The 12,818-nt window shown below is 46.7% G+C and overlaps 1 long non-coding RNA gene across 1 annotated transcript in view; it reads right to left on the bottom strand.

Annotated features, from left to right (window-relative positions):
* Positions 1 to 12,818, bottom strand: part of LOC134935525 (uncharacterized) — a 115,209-nt gene that overhangs the window by 37,182 nt on the left and 65,209 nt on the right. The gene's annotated exons all lie outside the window — the stretch shown is intronic.

Genomic DNA, 12,818 nt, shown 5'->3' with positions numbered 1-12,818 from the left:
TTTCCCTGTACATCAAAAGAAAGCTGCTGTTCTTTTCATCTCAGGGCGGGATGTCCTAAAGGGAAAATGCAGTAAAACCCCCGTTTTACCGAATTTTCATATGTACTAACCCTCGACCGCCGCATTTCCGCCCCATAGGATATCACCATCTTTTTATGGCGATACCCTATAGAAGCCTATGGGCTTCCTACCATCTCCACCGCATCCCGCCATCGCCCCAAGCCGCTCACGTCAACCCCCCTCCCCCCGGCATACCTGTGTAGACTGTGAGCTGCTGCTGGTGCGGGCCCCCTCCTCCTCCCCCGCAGCACAGCCTTGCCTCCTTCCGGCTGCAGGGGGGAGGAGTAGGAGGAGCCCATGGACTCCCTGCACACGTCACCTCACGGGTCTGGGAGGTGACGGAGACCCCCGCCGACCCCTCCAGACATCATCGCGGGGGCCTCCTATACCGCATTGCGATACTAATCCCATATGTTAGTACATATGCGATTAGTATCGCTGCGGTAGGTGGAGATGAGAAATAGTAAATCCCGCCCTCAATCTCTAACCTTACAGATTTCCTGGAATAGGCTTGGAAAAAGTAGGATCAGCATTTTCAAGTGCTGAAGTGCTTCACTTTATCCCATCCCTTCTCGGAGGAAGATTTGGGTAAGTGAGAAACCGTGCCTTGAGTTGATATCCCCATCACTTGGCTGGTTAAGGCATCTACTCTCCCCATTCCTGATTCAGTGTTCTTGAAGGGCCAAGGTGGAAGAGAAATGGACTGAGCAACTCAGTGAAGGGTTTCAGTCTGGGTCCCATAGACCAGACTTGTTGCACTTAGTGGATTCTGTAGAAACGTTATGGCCTACGTGGGTGGCAAGGTCATGGATGGGACTCTTGGCTTGTCCCGGATTTCTGCATTGGCCGTGTAGGCCAGATGCAGACTCTGGCTTAAATGTTGGTAGGCATAATTAAAAAAAGGCTTTGGAAGCTTTAACTTTTTCCAGATCTGTTTATTTTTTAACTGTTTCTTATATAACGCAGCATATTCCGTTGCGCTTTACAATTAGAACAACAGTTATAGAACAAAACTGGGTAAAAACAGACAGACATAGAGGTAGGAAGGCCCTGCTTGCAAGCTTACAATCTATAGGGAAATAGGTATTGATACACAGGTCGGTTAGGAAGATATCTTGAGATGAGTGAAGAGATGAATGTTGGTGCAGTTTGGTTCTGTTCTCTTTGGTACAGGTTTTGATGCCATCATAGCTGATGCTACAAAAGATAATAGCGCTTTCCTGCCTGTGAAGCATGCCACGAAACCCAAAGGATGGCTAGATCCTCGAATTGTTGTGTGTGAGGGGGGGTGTTCTTCTTCCCAGAACTGGACTTGTCAATTTGGACCATCTTGAACTTTAAAACTTTCAATTTACATGAGGTGTTCCAAGTTCAACAGGGAGTACATACAAGTGGTCAGTAGTTCCATGGAGCAGAAGAGGCTGCCACTGATATATAAAGATGTGTACTTCACTGCCTCCTGAGATTTTCTGTGGGCAAGGATCATTACCGGTTTATGGCTCTGTCCTTCGGTCTGGTCACAGCTCCATAGGTATTCGCAAATATCATGGGAGAGCAAATGAGGTCCATGGGAGTGTTGATCTCATTCGGTCAATCTCGTCAAGGCCAGCTCAGAAACTCTGCTCCAGTCTCATCTGCAACTAATTATGGAAAACAATGGAATGACATAGGTGGGTGTCAACCTTGTTCCATCACTGTGCATCGGTACTATTCCATACACGCATTCCAATTTGCATACTTTTAAACTGCAATTTCTTGTCTGTTGGTATCGTACAAATCCCATCTTGGCATCTCAAATGTTTCTCGTGTCTGAGACAACTCTCCACTCTAAGCTGTGGTTGCTCAGTTGACGCAACCTGGAACAAAGTCGAACTGGTAGTGGACCATAATAAACACGGATGCCAGTCTGCAGATTTCGGGAGCTGAGAAGAGGGGTCTTCGTCTCCAAGGGATATGGACTGGGGCAGAGGAAGGAATTCCTAGAAACATCTTGGATGTAAGGGCCATTCATATGGCTCTCCTTCAGGCACAGTCTCACATTTGAGGAAGGTCACTCAAGATCTAGTTGGATAATGCAACCGCTGTGGCTTACATCAACCACCAAGTTGGAACACGCAGTTCCATGGTGCTGACGGAAACAGTCAAGATATTTTGTTCATCACAGGTGCAGTCAACTGTGAACCATATTTTTTAAGCTGGTGTGAGGTTAACCTTAGCAAATGTTTCCTTCATCGGGAAGTCTTTGACTAGCTTTTGAACAGATGGGGTCTGCTTGATGTGGACTTGATGGACTCTCAATGCAACCACAAGGTGCCACTCTACAGCACATTCATGAGGGATCTGAACGCATTCCTGGTGGATGCAATGATGGTCTCCTGGAAGTTCTGCTTAGTGTGTCTGTTTCCACCTATCCTGTTGTTCCCTCTTATGCTGAAAAAGACAGTCGAGAGAAGTCCCGTCATCCTAGTGGCTCCAAGCTGGCCAAAGTGGTTGTGGTATGCTCATGGCAACAGATCATCCTTGGTGACTGCCCATATGACCAGATCTGCTTAGTCAGGGACTGTTTTCTATTAGGACATAAGTTTGCTTTGATGCCATGGCTGTTAAAGCCATGATCCTCTAAGCTATGGGCTTCTCTGATCATGTCACTGGGGGCAGGGGGGGGGTTAGGATGTAGGGTTAGAAACTCACATTTTGTAGCTCTCTCACCATTGCTCGTTTTTCACCACGATAGGGCAGTTCTGCATTCAGATAGTTTCAGCCACAGGTTGCCTCCCATTTTCATGTTTTCCCAGGATATTGTGATTCAGTGACGACTCACTCACTAGTAGCAGGCCTTCTTAATGTTGTCAGAGCCTTGTGGATCTACGCAGAGAAATTTGTATACTGTGAATTGGACAGCCTCCTAGTGCTCTATGATGTACACAAGAGAGCGACTAACCAGCGACTAAACAGTCTGTTGCCAGATGGATCACGGTGCCCATCCAACAGGAATATGTTTCAGAGATGGTTCTAATTCCACATCGTATGGTGGCCCATTCTCCAGATTGGTGAGCACTGTGGTGATGCAACACTTTTCACCTGAGGAGTAGTTATTTCAAGCGGCCACATGGTCTTCAAACCATATTTATATGAAGTTCTACAAATGTATTGTTTTTATAGCTAGAGATGCCAGTTTTGGGTGAAATGTTTTGAATAACTTGCCTGATGGGCATCTTTGGAATGTCCCCATGGTATCCAGTGTCTCCCAGATAGAATGACAGGGAAAATAGGATTGTTTGTACTTGCCATTAAATCGGTTTCTCATTTCATCATGAGGACACTAAGTCCACCGCCCTTTCTGTGTTGTTCCTGTTGTGTGTTTCAACTCTGTCTCCTATTGGCTTATTAAACTAGAAACTAAAGCAGTATTGGATGTAGACTGGGGGGGGGGGGGGGGGTTGCACTCAAACAAGTTTAGTATGCATATGTGCCTGCTCCGAGGCGCCCTTTACACCCAATGGTATCCTGTGCCCTGTAAGTGGATTAAGGGTACTAAAAATCCTATTATTGGCAATTCCTTGATAGTTTAACAGTAATCAGAAGTTTCTGGCTGAACAGGGTATTGATAACTGGATGTGAGACTGTCCCATGGTGCTCATTTCCACAAATTTGAACTTATATACTGCTATCTTGCCAGAGACATCATGCGTTTTAAGCTGATACATGAAGAAAGTACCTGAGCATATTTATTTCTGTAGAGTCACCAGGTATGGGAGCAGTCAGATAATAACATGGCAGGTGCATATGTGAATCACCATGCAGAAACTGCCAAGATCATGAAGTGGGCGGAACAGCATGTCCTGGCAATATCCTCCATATTTCTTGCAGACATGGAAGTTTGGTAGGTTGATTTCCTAAGCAGGCAAAATTTCACTCTGAGGAATGATCCCTCCACTCGGTGGTGTTTCAGCTCTTGGTGGATCAGTGGAGTATGGGGGACATAAATATGATGGCATAGTGGCTAAACTACAAGGTACCGTGTTATTGCTACAGGACTCATGACCTGGCAGTTCTTGTCATTGATGCCTTGGTAGCTGAGATTTTTCACTGATCTACATTTTCCCTCTTCTGGAAATTGTGCCGAGAGTCATAAAGCGGATTAAATGTAAGAAAGCCACAGTCATTTTGGTGGTGCTGGAAGGGCTTGTTATTCAGATTTTGTGGGAATGCTAGCAGCTAGTCTGTTACTCTTCCTGTATGACCTGACCTGATCGTCCCACCCAGGGTCGCTTTTAGCACCTTGGGTTACCTCATCACTTTAATGGGGTGGCTGTTTGTGGTTGGGTTATTGAAGGTTCAGATTTCAGCCCTGTCTGTTTTTTTTATTTCTTCAGAGGATGCTCGTTTTACTTCCTGATGACCAAACTTTTCTGCAGGAGGTACTACATGTGCAGCCTCCGTATGTGCCTCCGGTGGTTACCTGGAATCTTGAACTGGTCTTATTTGCAGTATAGTGTGTTTTAACTAGAGATGAGCGCCGGAAATTTTTCGGGTTTTGTGTTTTGGTTTTGGGTTCGGTTCCGCGGCCGTGTTTTGGGTTCGACCGCGTTTTGGCAAAACCTCACCGAATTTTTTTTGTCGGATTCGGGTGTGTTTTGGATTCGGGTGGTTTTTTTTAAAAACACTAAAAAACAGCTTAAATCATAGAATTTGGGGGTCATTTTGATCCCAAAGTATTATTAACCTCAAAAACCATAATTTACACTCATTTTCAGTCTATTCTGAATACCTCACACCTCACAATATTATTTTTAGTCCTAAAATTTGCACCTAGGTCGCTGGATGACTAAGCTAAGCGACCCTAGTGGCCGACACAAACACCGGGCCCATCTAGGAGTGGCACTGCAGTGTCACGCAGGATGTCCCTTCCAAAAAACCCTCCCCAAACAGCACATGACGCAAAGAAAAAAAGAGGCGCAATGAGGTAGCTGTGTGAGTAAGATAAGCGACCCTAGTGGCCGACACAAACACCGGGCCCATCTAGGAGTGTCACTGCAGTGTTCCGCAGGATGTCCCTTCCAAAAAACCCTCCCCAAACAGCACATGACGCAAAGAAAAAAAGAGGCGCAATGAGGTAGCTGTGTGAGTAAGATAAGCGACCCTAGTGGCCGACACAAACACCGGGCCCATCTAGGAGTGGCACTGCAGTGTCACGCAGGATGTCCCTTCCAAAAAACCCTCCCCAAACAGCACATGACGCAAAGAAAAATTAAAGAAAAAAGAGGTGCAAGATGGAATTGTCCTTGGGCCCTCCCACCCACCCTTATGTTGTATAAACAGGACATGCACACTTTAACCAACCCATCATTTCAGTGACAGGGTCTGCCACACGACTGTGACTGAAATGACGGGTTGGTTTGGACCCCCACCAAAAAAGAAGCAATTAATCTCTCCTTGCACAAACTGGCTCTACAGAGGCAAGATGTCCACCTCATCATCATCCTCCGATATATCACCGTGTACATCCCCCTCCTCACAGATTATCAATTCGTCCCCACTGGAATCCACCATCTCAGCTCCCTGTGTACTTTGTGGAGGCAATTGCTGCTGGTCAATGTCTCCACGGAGGAATTGATTATAATTCATTTTAATGAACATCATCTTCTCCACATTTTCTGGATGTAACCTCGTATGCCGATTGCTGACAAGGTGAGCGGCGGCACTAAACACTCTTTCGGAGTACACACTTGTGGGAGGGCAACTTAGGTAGAATAAAGCCAGTTTGTGCAAGGGCCTCCAAATTGCCTCTTTTTCCTGCCAGTATAAGTACGGACTGTGTGACGTGCCTACTTGGATGCGGTCACTCATATAATCCTCCACCATTCTTTCAATGGTGAGAGAATCATATGCAGTGACAGTAGACGACATGTCCGTAATCGTTGTCAGGTCCTTCAGTCCGGACCAGATGTCAGCAGAAGCAGTCACTCCAGACTGCCCTGCATCACCGCCAGCGGGTGGGCTCGGAATTCTGAGCCTTTTCCTCGCACCCCCAGTTGCGGGAGAATGTGAAGGAGGAGATGTTGACAGGTCGCGTTCCGCTTGACTTGACAATTTTCTCACCAGCAGGTCTTTCAACCCCAGCAGACTTGTGTCTGCCGGAAAGAGAGATCCAAGGTGGGCTTTAAATCTAGGATCGAGCACGGTGGCCAAAATGTAGTGCTCTGATTTCAACAGATTGACCACCCGTGAATCCTTGTTAAGCGAATTAAGGGCTCCATCCACAAGTCCCACATGCCTAGCGGAATCGCTCCGTGTTAGCTCCTCCTTCAATGTCTCCAGCTTCTTCTGCAAAAGCCTGATGAGGGGAATGACCTGACTAAGGCTGGCAGTGTCTGAACTGACTTCACGTGTGGCAAGTTCAAAGGGCATCAGAACCTTGCACAACGTTGAAATCATTCTCCACTGCACTTGAGACAGGTGCATTCCACCTCCTATATCGTGCTCAATTGTATAGGCTTGAATGGCCTTTTGCTGCTCCTCCAACCTCTGAAGCATATAGAGGGTTGAATTCCACCTCATTACCACTTCTTGCTTCAGATGATGGCAGGGCAGGTTCAGTAGTTTTTGGTGGTGCTCCAGTCTTCTGTACGTGGTGCCTGTACGCCGAAAGTGTCCCGCAATTCTTCTGGCCACCGACAGCATCTCTTGCACGCCCCTGTCGTTTTTTAAAAAATTCTGCACCACCAAATTCAAGGTATGTGCAAAACATGGGACGTGCTGGAATTTGCCCATATTTAATGCACACACAATATTGCTGGCGTTGTCCGATGCCACAAATCCACAGGAGAGTCCAATTGGGGTAAGCCATTCCGCGATGATCTTCCTCAGTTGCCGTAAGAGGTTTTCAGCTGTGTGCGTATTCTGGAAAGCGGTGATACAAAGCGTAGCCTGCCTAGGAAAGAGTTGGCGTTTGCGAGATGCTGCTACTGGTGCCGCCGCTGCTGTTCTTGCGGCGGGAGTCCATACATCTACCCAGTGGGCTGTCACAGTCATATAGTCCTGACCCTGCCCTGCTCCACTTGTCCACATGTCCGTGGTTAAGTGGACATTGGGTACAACTGCATTTTTTAGGACACTGGTGAGTCTTTTTCTGACGTCCGTGTACATTCTCGGTATCGCCTGCCTAGAGAAGTGGAACCTAGATGGTATTTGGTAACGGGGGCACACTGCCTCAATAAATTGTCTAGTTCCCTGTGAACTAACGGCGGATACCGGACGCACGTCTAACACCAACATAGTTGTCAAGGCCTCAGTTATCCGCTTTGCAGCAGGATGACTGCTGTGATATTTCATCTTCCTCGCAAAGGACTGTTGGACAGTCAATTGCTTACTGGAAGTAGTACAAGTGGGCTTACGACTTCCCCTCTGGGATGACCATCGACACCCAGCAGCAACAACAGCAGCGCCAGCAGCAGTAGGCGTTACACGCAAGGATGCATCGGAGGAATCCCAGGCAGGAGAGGACTCGTCAGAATTGCCAGTGACATGGCCTGCAGGACTATTGGCATTCCTGGGGAAGGAGGAAATTGACACTGAGGGAGTTGGTGGGGTGGTTTGCGTGAGCTTGGTTACAAGAGGAAGGGATTTACTGGTCAGTGGACTGCTTCCGCTGTCGCCCAAAGTTTTTGAACTTGTCACTGACTTATTATGAATGCGCTGCAGGTGACGTATAAGGGAGGATGTTCCGAGGTGGTTAACGTCCTTACCCCTACTTATTACAGCTTGACAAAGGCAACACACGGCTTGACACCTGTTGTCCGCTTTTCTGTTGAAATACCTCCACACTGAAGAGCTGATTTTTTTGGTATTTTCACCAGGCATGTCAACGGCCATATTCCTCCCACGGACAACAGGTGTCTCCCCGGGTGCCTGACTTAAACAAACCACCTCACCATCAGAATCCTCCTGGTCAATTTCCTCCCCAGCGCCATCAACACCCATATCCTCCTCATCCTGGTGTACTTCAACACTGACATCTTCAATCTGACTATCAGGAACTGGACTGCGGGTGCTCCTTCCAGCACTTGCAGGGGGCGTGCAAATGGTGGAAGGCGCATGCTCTTCACGTCCAGTGTTGGGAAGGTCAGGCATCGCAACCGACACAATTGGACTCTCCTTGTGGATTTGGGATTTCGAAGAACGCACAGTTCTTTGCGGTGCTTTTGCCAGCTTGAGTCTTTTCAGTTTTCTAGCGAGAGGCTGAGTGCTTCCATCCTCATGTGAAGCTGAACCACTAGCCATGAACATAGGCCAGGGCCTCAGCCGTTCCTTGCCACTCCGTGTGGTAAATGGCATATTGGCAAGTTTACGCTTCTCCTCCGACAATTTTATTTTAGGTTTTGGAGTCCTTTTTTTACTGATATTTGGTGTTTTGGATTTGACATGCTCTGTACTATGACATTGGGCATCGGCCTTGGCAGACGACGTTGCTGGCATTTCATCGTCTCGGCCATGACTAGTGGCAGCAGCTTCAGCACGAGGTGGAAGTGGATCTTGATCTTTCCCTAATTTTGGAACCTCAACATTTTTGTTCTCCATATTTTAATAGGCACAACTAAAAGGCACCTCAGGTAAACAATGGAGATGGATGGATACTAGTATACTTATGGATGGACTGCCGAGTGCCGACACAGAGGTAGCTACAGCCGTGGACTACCGTACTGTACTGTGTCTGCTGCTAATATAGACTGGATGATAATGAGATGTAGTATGTATGTATAAAGAAGAAAGAAAAAAAAACCACGGGTAGGTGGTATACAATTATGGATGGACTGCCGAGTGCCGACACAGAGGTAGCTACAGCCGTGAACTACCGTACTGTGTCTGCTGCTAATATAGACTGGTTGATAATGAGATGTAGTATGTATAAAGAAGAAAGAAAAAAAAAACCACGGGTAGGTGGTATACAATTATGAATGGACTGCCGAGTGCCGACACAGAGGTAGCTACAGCCGTGGACTACCGTACTGTACTGTGTCTGCTGCTAATATAGACTGGATGATAATGAGATGTAGTATGTATAAAGAAGAAAGAAAAAAAAAACCACGGGTAGGTGGTATACAATTATGGATGGACTGCCGAGTGCCGACACAGAGGTAGCTACAGCCGTGGACTACCGTACTGTGTCTGCTGCTAATATAGACTGGTTGATAATGAGATGTAGTATGTATAAAGAAGAAAGAAAAAAAAAACACGGGTAGGTGGTATACAATTATGGATGGACTGCCGAGTGCCGACACAGAGGTAGCTACAGCCGTGGACTACCGTACTGTACTGTGTCTGCTGCTAATATAGACTGGATGATAATGAGATGTAGTATGTATAAAGAAGAAAGAAAAAAAAAAAACACGGGTAGGTGGTATACAATTATGGATGGACTGCCGAGTGCCGACACAGAGGTAGCTACAGCCGTGAACTACCGTACTGTGTCTGCTGCTAGTAGACTGGATGATAAATAATGATATAAAAAATATATATATATCACTACTGCAGCCGGACAGGTATATATTATATAATGACGGACCTGCTGGAGTGGACACTGTCTGTCAGCAGAATGAGTTTTTTAATTTTTATAGAATAAAAAAACACCACACAAGTCACACGACGAGTGTACTTTTTCAGGCAGACATTCAATCACAATATACTATACTGGTGGTCAGTGTGGTCAGGTCACTGGTCACAGTGGTCAGTGGTCAGTCACACTGGCAGTGGCACTCTGGCAGCAAAAGTGTGCACTGTTTAATATGTACTCCTGGCTCCTGCTATAACCTATAACTGCTCCCCAGTCTCCCCCACAATTAAGCTGTGTGAGCACAGTCAGATATTATACATAGATGATGCAGCACACTGGGCTGAGCACAGATATGGTATGTGAGTGTGACTGAGTCACTGTGTATCGTTTTTTTCAGGCAGAGAACAAGAACAGAACGGATTATTAAATAATAATAAATTATAAAACTGCACTGGTGGTCAGGTCACTGGTCCTCAGTCACTAGTATAACTCCTCCTAAGCTCCAGTAAGTAAATGAAGTGTCTCACTCTCCTATCTATTTTAATTTCTAAACGGAGAGGACGCCAGCCACGTCCTCTCCCTATCAATCTCAATGCACGTGTGAAAATGGCCGCGACGCGCGGCTCCTTATATAGAATCCGAGTCTCGCGATAGAATCCGAGCCTCGCGAGAATCCGACAGCGTGATGATGACGTTCGGGCGCGCTCGGGTTAACCGAGCAAGGCGGGAAGATCCGAGTCGCTCGGACCCGTGTAAAAAAACATGAAGTTCGGGCGGGTTCGGATTCAGAGAAACCGAACCCGCTCATCTCTAGTTTTAACCCTTGTATTCTGTAGATTTCAAGTCCCTTACTTTGAAAACAGGTTTTCTTGGCGGTAGGCATTTATTTAACTGACGGACGGGTACCGTCAGTCACTATACCGACGCCGGCACCCCGAACAAGGACATCATCCTGGCGTCAACATTTCGACGCTGAACGGGATGCTGGCATTACAATACCAACAGCCGGCATCCCAAACGTCCTGACACCGGGACGCGCTGGCGCCCTGCCGCCGGGGGAGGTTAGGTTTAGGCAGAGGAAGGGGGGTTGGGAATTAGGGGGAAGTGCAAAAAAGGTTAGGGAACAGGGAGGGTTAGGCACATAGAAGTGGAGGGTTTGGCAGCAAGCGGGGAGGGTTGGGGTTAGGCACCCACAAGGGAGGGTTAGGGGGTTTACTGGGGACCGTTGGGATTATGATGGACGGGATGCTTGTCCATCGGTCATTCATACTGATCCCTTTTTGGCTATTGATAAAAATTTGCATGTGTTGTATTATTAAATTATTTTAACTGTCATCCACTACCTTTTTGGTTTTTTTTCCTCTCTCTATTTTTATGGTTTGGTGTCTAATGAGAGTACCATATGATTATATGTATGTGAAATATAAAGTGATAGAAATTAATTGCTTCACACACATTTTATTTGGATGATGTTTCACTCTCTTATGCACTTTGAATACTATTGTATATTCATGGAAAAAATTGTTTACATGTAAGCAGAGAAAGCGCCTATAGACCAGCTACATTTTTTATCCTCTGGCTATTACATCAGCAAGACTTGTCACTGAGCTAGGTGCCTTGTCTTGTCGTTCTCCTCGTTTGGTATGCCATGATGAGAGGGTGATGCTGTGCTCAACTCCACTTTTCATTTAGTTTTCTTCCTGAAGGTAGTGTCTAAATTTCACATTTGAGACTGAAGATGCTCATCACTTGTTTGATGTTGTCCGAGCTTTGAAAATCTGTGTTCTCCTGACCACAGATTTACGGAAGACAGACTGTCTTCTGTGTCTATGGTTTGTATAGGCACGGTAGACCAGCTGCTAACCAGACCATTGCTCGATTGCTCTGGTTAGTGATATGACAATCCTATTTTGCTTTGGGTCAGCCGGTTCTGGTTTGAGTCATGGTGTGTATTACTCATTCAGTGGGGGCTTCCTGGGCTGCTCGACATGGTGCCTCTGTGGTACACTTGTGCAGGGCAGCGACCTGTTCATCCATGTATATATTTACCACATTCTATAGATTCAATAAATTGTCTCCAAAGAGGCCAGCTTTGACCGTAAGACTGTGTCAACGCTCCCACCCCTGAAGGACTGTTTTGGGACATTCCCAGTGTTTCTACAGTAGTAGGATTTTTTTTGAGGCAAATAATGCCACAACTGCTTGATATTTAATTTTAGATCTTTCATCAGGGTATACAGATGTACACTGCTCAAAAAAATAAAGGTAACACTAAAATAACATATCCTAAATCTGAATGAATGAAATATTCTTATTAAATACTTTGTTCTTTACATAGTTGAATGTGCTGACAACAAAATCACACAAAAATGATCAATGGAAATCAAATTTATTAACCCATGGAGGTCTGGATTTGGAGTCACACTCAAAATTAAAGTAGAAAAACACAGTACAGGCTGATCCAACTTCGATGTAATGTCCTTAAAACAAGTCAAAATGAGGCTCAGTAGTGTGTGTGGCCTCCACGTGCCTGTATGACCTCCCTACAACGCCTGGGCATGCTCCTGATGAGGTGGCGGATGGTCTCCTGAGGGATCTCCTCCCAGACCTGGACTAAAGCATCCGCCAACTCCTGGACAGTCTGTGGTGCAACGTGGCGTTGGTGAATGGAGCGAGACATGATGTCCCAGATGTGCTCAATTGGATTCAGGTCTGGGGAACGGGCGGGCCAGCCCATAGCATCAATGCCTTCGTCTTGCAGGAACTGCTGACACACTCCAAGGACATGAGGTCTAGCATTGTCTTGCATTAGGAGGAACCCAGGGCCAACCGCACCAGCATATGGTCTCACAAGGGGTCTGAGGATCTCATCTCGGTACCTAATGGCAGTCAGGCTACCTCTGGCAAGCACATGGAGGGCTGTGTGGCCCCCCAAAGAAATGCCACCCCACACCATTGCTGACCCACTGCCAAACCGGTCATGCTGGAGGATGTTGCAGGCAGAACGTTCTCCTTGGCGTCTCCAGACTCTGTCACGTCTGTCACATGTGCTCAGTGAGACCCTGCTTTAATCTGTTAAGAGCACAGGGCGCCAGTGGCAATTTGCCAATCTTGGTGTTCTCTGGCAAATGCCAAACGTCCTGCACGGTGTTGGGCTGTAAGCACAACCCCCACCTGTGGACGTCGGGCCCTCATACCACCCTCA

This window comes from Pseudophryne corroboree, chromosome 6 (genome assembly GCF_028390025.1).
Source record: "Pseudophryne corroboree isolate aPseCor3 chromosome 6, aPseCor3.hap2, whole genome shotgun sequence".
Taxonomy (NCBI): Eukaryota; Metazoa; Chordata; class Amphibia; order Anura; family Myobatrachidae; genus Pseudophryne; species Pseudophryne corroboree.
This window is presented reverse-complemented; position numbering and strand designations above follow the sequence as displayed.